We start from the raw sequence: 7,573 nt of genomic DNA, 5'->3' as shown, positions 1-7,573 counted from the left end.
TCATTAATAGAGGGATTTCTTACAAAGAAAGAGCCGATTGCTCAGGGAAGAAAAGGGCAAAAGCCAGCTACTACTACTGATCCCTAATCTAGGGGCCATTGCTGCCCTCGTCGTCGCTGCCTCCGGCGCCGCTGCTGATAGGCTCCTCATCGGAGCTTCCGTAGCCTTCTACGGGAGCCTCATCTTCCTCATCATCGTCATCGCTGTCGTCGTCCCACCAGGTGCGGAGGCGCTTCGCTGGTGGGTAACCTTCAAGGGAGTCGTCGTCGTCCTCCTCCGCTTCTTCCTCGGAGGAGGTGAAATCGTCCCAGGAGAAGCGGTCGTCCTCGCTCTCCGCCTCCTCTTCCCCTTCGACGAGGAATTGAAGGTCACCCTCTCCATCGGTCAGGGATTTGTCATCCTCAGACCAGATGGAGGAATCATGTTCTTCTTTGTCCCACGTCGTCGGGGCGCGAATGTCGTGCGCCGCCAACGAGCCCCACTCCGGCGTCGGCTCGCGAGATGAGGAAGAGTCAGAGAAGACCGACGAGGCGGAGGAGGAAGAAGAGGAAGACATGGCTATGGGAGATTGGGGGTTTTTGGGTGCCGATGGCCGGAACGAGCAAAGGGATGAAGTGGCAAACTGCTTAGGGCGGTTAAATAAAGGGGCTATAGTAGAAATTCAATGCCACAACAGTTTCCGAGGAGGCGGTGCCCAAAGACAGCGGTCAAATCACGCGGAGTTGAGAAGGCAGGGCATCATGATGAGGAATCCTGCGACGGTGCTGCTCTGCCATGACATGACCCGACGAAGAAAAACAGAGTGATTTTGGAATTATCAATTCCAAAACCAGGGGGGCATGTGTTATCACCGGAATTTGACCAAGTCAGAGGTGGGCCGCGATTGGAGATGGGCTTAAAGATATATACATAGAAGAAATACATGAATCGGCCTTGTGTACCAAGTTTGGGCTAATTGCCCGTGTATCTGTACCATAGTAGGATACGTGTCGGTTAGGAGGTAGAGTTTTACCCGTGCACGGTTAGGTGCACGTCTGAATTAGAAAGTCCCTTGGACTATAAATATGTATCTAGGGTTTATGGAATAAACAACAACCAACGTTCAATACAACCAATCTCGGCGCATCGCCAACTCCTTCGTTTCGAGGGTTTCTTCCGGTAAGCACCATGCTGCCTAGATCGCATCTTGCGATCTAGGCAGCACAAGCTTATTTACGTTGTTCATGCGTTGCTCGTGCTGAAGCCTTTTTGATGGCGAGCAACGTAGTTATCTTAGATGTGTTAGGGTTAGCATTGTTCTTCGTATCATATGCTCGTCGTAGTGCAACCCTTATACATCTAGCCGCCCTTACACCTATCTTAGGTGTAGGGCGGCACCCCGCTTGATCATTGTTTAGTAGATCCGATCCGTTACGGTTGCTCCTTGTTCTTCAAGGATTAGTTTAATATCCGCAATAGTTAGGCCTTACAAAGGGTTGGAGGATCCAGCGGCGTGTAGGGTGTAGTTTGCTAGCCCTAGACAGGATGTTCCGGGGATCAACCTCGTGTTGGTTTTTAGGCCCTCGTCTAGGATCGGCTTACGATCACCGTACGCGAGCGCGAGGCCCAATCGTGAGTAGGATGATCCGATTATGCGGTGAAAACCCTAAATCGTCGTAGATCGCTTTAGCTTTATCTTGATCAAGCAGGACCACCATATATTCGTACACCTCGTACGAATCATGGGTGGATCGGCTCTTTGAGCCGATTCACGGGACAACCTGAGAGCCGATCGAGGCTCGTATTTAACGTTTACGTGTATGCCATGCAGGAACTAAGCGAGGCATCATCCAACACCTTCCTGACCAGGTATAGGTCAGGTGGCACGCCCTTGCGACAGCATCGGACGTGTGACCAGAAGGCTTTGCGGGCCGTCGCTCTGAGGGACCGTGGCCAGCCGCAGCCCTGAGTTGTTCCCGGCTCTACGGTGTTGCCAGTCGCTGCCCGCCGGTGGGTTTCTGACCGCAACAGATATTAAACTAATCCTTGAAGAACAAGGAGCAATCATAACGGATCGGATCTACTAAATAATGATCAAGCGAGGTGCCGCCCTTACACCTAAAATAGGTGTAAGGGCGGCTAGACGTCTAAGGGTTGCATGGACGAAAGCATATGATACGATGAAACAATGCTAACCCTAACACATCTATGATAACTACGTTGCTCGCCATCAACAAGGCTTCAGCACGAGCAACGCATGAACAACGAATAAACGTGTACTTCCTAGATCGCAAGATGCGATCTAGGCAGCATGATGCTTACCCGGAAGAAACCCTCGAAACAAGGGGTTGGCGATGCGCCTGGATTGGTTTGTGATGAACGTGATTGTTGTCTTTCTCAATAACCCTAGATACATATTTATAGTCCGTAGACTTTCTAACGTGGGAATAATCCCAACCGTGCACGAGCCAAATTCTATCTAACCGACACGTATCCTACTATATTTACAGATACACGGGCAAACTAGCCCAAACTTTGTATACAAGGCCGATTCATGTATTTCTTCCGTGTATATTCTTCAAGCCCATCTTGATCGCGACCCACCTCTGATCCGGTCAAATTCTGGTGATAACAGTAGCACGAGTAGGTCGACGGTCGTTGCTCAGCGATGCCTTCATCAAGGTAATGGTGCAGAATGCCGCCATCGCTCGCCAATCGGCACGGTTTTCACCGGCAACTATGTCTTCCCGACCAAACGTTTCGTCCCCGTCCGTCCCCCGCGGGCGGACTCGGGGCGATCCCCTCAAACCCTAGCCCAAATCTCTCTCCTCGTCCCCCCCCCCCACACCGCCTCCGCGGGCGCAGGCCACCGGGCAAAGCCCATGCGGTGCCGGCGGTGACAGCCTTGCCCGTACCCGTGCGTTTGGAGCGGAGGCGCGGGGTCTCCACGTCCGCGGCGGTGCTCCTAGGTGGACCTAGGCTTGGCGGCGGTGGCCTGTCTCAGGTGGCGCAGCGCTAGGTGGTAGTGTGGCGTCGACACGGTCGCTTGGCAGCGGGGCGGCCGGGAAGCTGGTGGCGGCGCTCCTCCGGCCCAGATCTGGGCCCTTCGGGGCTCATCTAGGTCTGGATGGGCCTAGCCTAGGCGTTCCAGTGCCTCTTCCGACGGGCGACGGGGAGGATCGCGCTGGGGGTGGTCTTGGACGGCGGCGCGCTGACTGCATCGCGGCCACAGGAGCTTCACGAGCCCGACGGGCTCAGTCGTGCCAGATGGGCCTGGTCTATTCCTGTAGGTGCGTCCGGCCGGTTACCGCAGGTGGCGGTGGAGGTTGTCCCCTCCCGCGTGGCCGCTGTTTAGTCCCTCCTTGATACGTCTCCAACGTATCTATAATTTCTTATGTTCCATGCTAGTTTTATGACAATACCTACATGTTTTATATGCATTATATATCATTATTATACATTTTCTGGGACTAACCTATTAACAAGATGCCACAGTGTCGGTCCTCGTTTTCTCGCTGTTTTTGGTTCCGGGAAAGCTGTTCGGGCAATATTCTCGGAATTCGACGAAACAAAAGCCAAACCTCCTATTTTTCCGAGGGACACACGGAGCCAGAAGGGCAAGCCCGGGGGAGGCCCACGGCCTCCTCCCCATAGGGCGGCGCGGCCAGGCCCACAGGTGCGCCGGCATGTGGGGATCCCACCTCGGGACTCCACCGACATCGCCCATTTGCCTATTTATTCCCCCACGACGCGAAAACCCGAGATATATCTATCATACTCCAGAAAGACTCCCGGAGCGCCGCCGCCATCGCGAAACCTAGTTTCGGGGGTCAGAAGTTCCTGTTTCGGCACCCTGCCGGGACGGGGATCGTCCCCCGGAGCCTTCTCCATCAACGCCACCGCCTCCATCATGCTTCGTGAGTAGTTCCCCCATGGACTACGGGTTCTAGCAGTAGCTAGTTGGTACTCTCTTTCTCTCATGTACTTCAATACAATGATCTCATGAGCTGCCTTACATGATTGAGATCCATCTGATGTAATCGGTGCTGTGTTTGTTGGGATCCGATGAATTGTTACATTATGATCGGTCTATCTATAAAGTTTGTGAAGTTATTGTTGTTGCAATCTTGTTGTGTTTAATGCTTGTCACTAGTGCACGAGTGGCATGATCTTAGATTTAAGCTCTATAATTATTGCTTAGATTGTATCTACAAGTTGTTTGCACATGTCTATGTCCGGAACCCGAGGCCCCGCAGTGACAAAGAATCGGGATAACTGGAGGGGATGGCTTAGATATGAGGATCACATGTTTTCACCAAGTGTTAATGCTTTGCTCCGGTACTCTATTAAAAGGAGTACCTTAATTACCAGTAGTTTCCCTAGAGGCCCGGCTGCCACCGGCTGGTAGGACAAAAGATGTTGTGCAAGTTTCTCATTGCAAGCACGTATGACTATATATGGAAAACATGCCTACATGATTAATAAACTGGATATTCTGTCTTGATGCTATAATAATTATGTCAATTGCCCAACTATAATTTGTTCACCCAACACTTGTTATTGGAGAGTTACCACTAGTGTAGATAGCTGGGAACCCCGGTCCGTCTTTCATCATCAAATACTCACTCGGTCCTATATGCCATTAGAAGTAGTATCAACTATTTTCTGGTGCCATTGCCTCTGTGTTACTCGCGCATCGCTGCTATGTTACTCGTTACTATTGCTCTCATATTATCGGCTGCTTTCACATCACCCCTGTTACTAGTGCTTTTCCAGGTGCAGCTTAATTGACAACTCAGTTGTTAAGGCTTATAAGTATTCTTTGTCTCCCCTTGTGTCGAATCAATAAATTTGGGTTTTACTTCCCTCGAAGACTGTTGCGATCCCCTATACTTGTGGGTTATCAAGACTATTTTCTGGCGCCGTTGCCGGGGAGCATAGCTCTACTCATAAGTTCACCTGGGGAGTACACTCTACCTCTTGATACGTCCAATTTGCATCACTATTTTATATCATAATTTGCTGTTATTCATTGATATATTTCATATTTGGAGATAATACTTATGTTATTTCATCTATTTTGCATGTTTCATGATTATTGGAGGATCGCGCACCGGAGCCGGGATTCTCGCTGGAAAAAGCACTCGTCGAATGCAATATTTCGGAAGATCAACGGTTGACGGAAATTATATGAAAAATCCTATTTTTCCAGATGACGAAGGGAGCCAGAAGGGGGAGCCGAGGGGACCCGAGGTGGGCCCACCTCATAGGCCGGCGCGGCCCGAGGCCTGGCCGCGCCGCCCTGTGAGGAGGGGGCCCACAGCCCCCTCTCGCCTCCTTTTCTTCGTGTACGCCTTCGTCCCGAAAACCTAAGCTCGAGGGGTACGTCGCGAAGAGCCACAGCCCGCCTCTCGCGGGGCGGAGAACACCGGAGAGAAAAGAGCTCTCCGGCAGGCTGAGATCTGCCGGGGCAATTCCTCCCGGAGGGGGAAATCGACGCCATCGTCACCGTCATCGAGCTGGACATCATCTCCATCACCATCATCATCATCTTCATCATCATCACCGCCGTCTCCACCGCTGCACCTCGTCACCGCCGTAACAATTTGGGTTTGATCTTGATTGTTTGATAGGGGAAACTCTCCCGGTGTTGATTTCTACTTGTTATTGATGCTATTGAGTGAAACCGTTGAGCCAAGGTTTATGTTCAGATTGTTATTCATTATCATATCACCTCTGATCATGTTCCATATGATGTCTCGTGAGTAGTTCGCTTAGTTCTTGAGGACATGGGTGAAGTCTAAATGTTAGTAGTGAAGTATGGTTGAGTAATATTCAATGTTATGATATTTAAGTTGTGGTGCTATTCTTCTAGTGGTGTCGTGTGAACGTCGACTACACGACACTTCACCTTTATGGGCCTAGGGGAATGCATCTTGTACTCGTTTGCCAATTGCGGGGTTGCCGGAGTGACAGAAACCCGAGCCCCCGTTGGTATATCGATGCAGGAGGGATAGCAGGATCTCAGAGTTTAAGGTTGTGGTTAGATTTATCTTAATTACTTTCTTGTAGTTGCGGATGCTTGCAAGAGGTATAATCACAAGTATGTATTAGTCCTAGGAAGGGCGGTACATTAGCATAGGTTCACCCACACAACACTTATCAAAACAATGAAGATTAATTAGCCGTATGTAGCGAAAGCACTAGACTAAAATCCCGTGTGTCCTCGAGAACGTTTGGTCATTATAAGTAAACAAACCGGCTTGTCCTTTGTGCTAAAAAGGATTGGGCCACTCGCTGCAATTATTACTCTCGCACTTTACTTACTCGTACTTTATTCATCTCGTTACATCAAAACCCCCGAATACTTGTCCGTGAGCATTTGCAGGTGAATCCTTCATCGAAACCGCTTGTCAACACCTTCTGCTCCTCGTTGGGATCGACATTCTTACTTATCGAATATACTACGATACACCCCCTATACTTGTGGGTCATCAAGACTATTTTCTGGCGCCGTTGCCGGGGAGTGAAGCGCTATTGGTAAGTGGAATTGGTAAGGGAAATTTCTATTGTTTGTGCTGATTTTATTTCTCTCGCTGCTATAACTCATTATGGAGAGATCTTCTCTTGAGTGTTTATTTGGTAAATCTACTACTACCGCAAAGGTAGTGGATGAGGCGCCAGTAAGGAAGAAATACCATACAAAATACCTATGAAAATTATTGAACGTGTAGTGGATAACCGTTATACGAGTGATGGAACTGTCCACCCCGGAGATCATTTACTGTTCTTACATGAATTATGCGGTTTATTCAAGTGTGCAGGTATTGCTATGGATGAAGTGAGGAAGAAACTATTCTCCGTATCGATGTCCGGTAAAGCGGCGCATTGGTATAAATTACCTGGATAATGGGGATTCTCTTGAATGGAATGATATTGTGCCCCGGTTTTATTCTAAGTTCTATCCTCCAAGTGAGATTCACAAAGATCGGAATCGCATATATAATTTTTGGCCTCATGAAGGAGAGAGTATTGCCCAAGCGTGGGGGAGATTGAAGTCTTTAATGCTCAAATGCCCCATTCATGAGCTTCCTGGTAATATTATTATTGATAATTTCTATGCAAGACTTTCTTTTCAAGACAAGATCTTGCTGGATACTTCTTGCTCTGGATCATTTACACGCAACAAGGAAGAGTTTAAAAGGGACCTTCTTAATCGGATCCAAGAAAATACTGAAGGATGGGAGAACGACAAGGATAGAGAATCATGTATAAATTATGATTATAAATGCATTGAAGCTTTTATGGATACTGATAAATTTCGTAATATGAGTGCTACTTATGGTCTTGATTCTCAAGTTGCTGCAAATCTTTATAAAGCTTTTGCTTCTCATTATGAATTGCCTAAGAAGCACTACAAGAAAAGTTCTGATAGACAACGTCTCAAAATCGTCCGCTAAGGGGTATTTTTCGTCGCCTATGGGCCTAACCCGACGATATGGGTTCTGTTGTGGAAACTGCGTCAGGCAAAGTCCAACGACGTTTTTTGGTCCGTCGCGCTTGGGCGCCCTTCCGCCACGGAAAATCGGACCGT

Source organism: Lolium rigidum, chromosome 7 (assembly GCF_022539505.1).
Source record: "Lolium rigidum isolate FL_2022 chromosome 7, APGP_CSIRO_Lrig_0.1, whole genome shotgun sequence".
Taxonomy (NCBI): domain Eukaryota; kingdom Viridiplantae; phylum Streptophyta; class Magnoliopsida; order Poales; family Poaceae; genus Lolium; species Lolium rigidum.
This window is presented reverse-complemented; position numbering follows the sequence as displayed.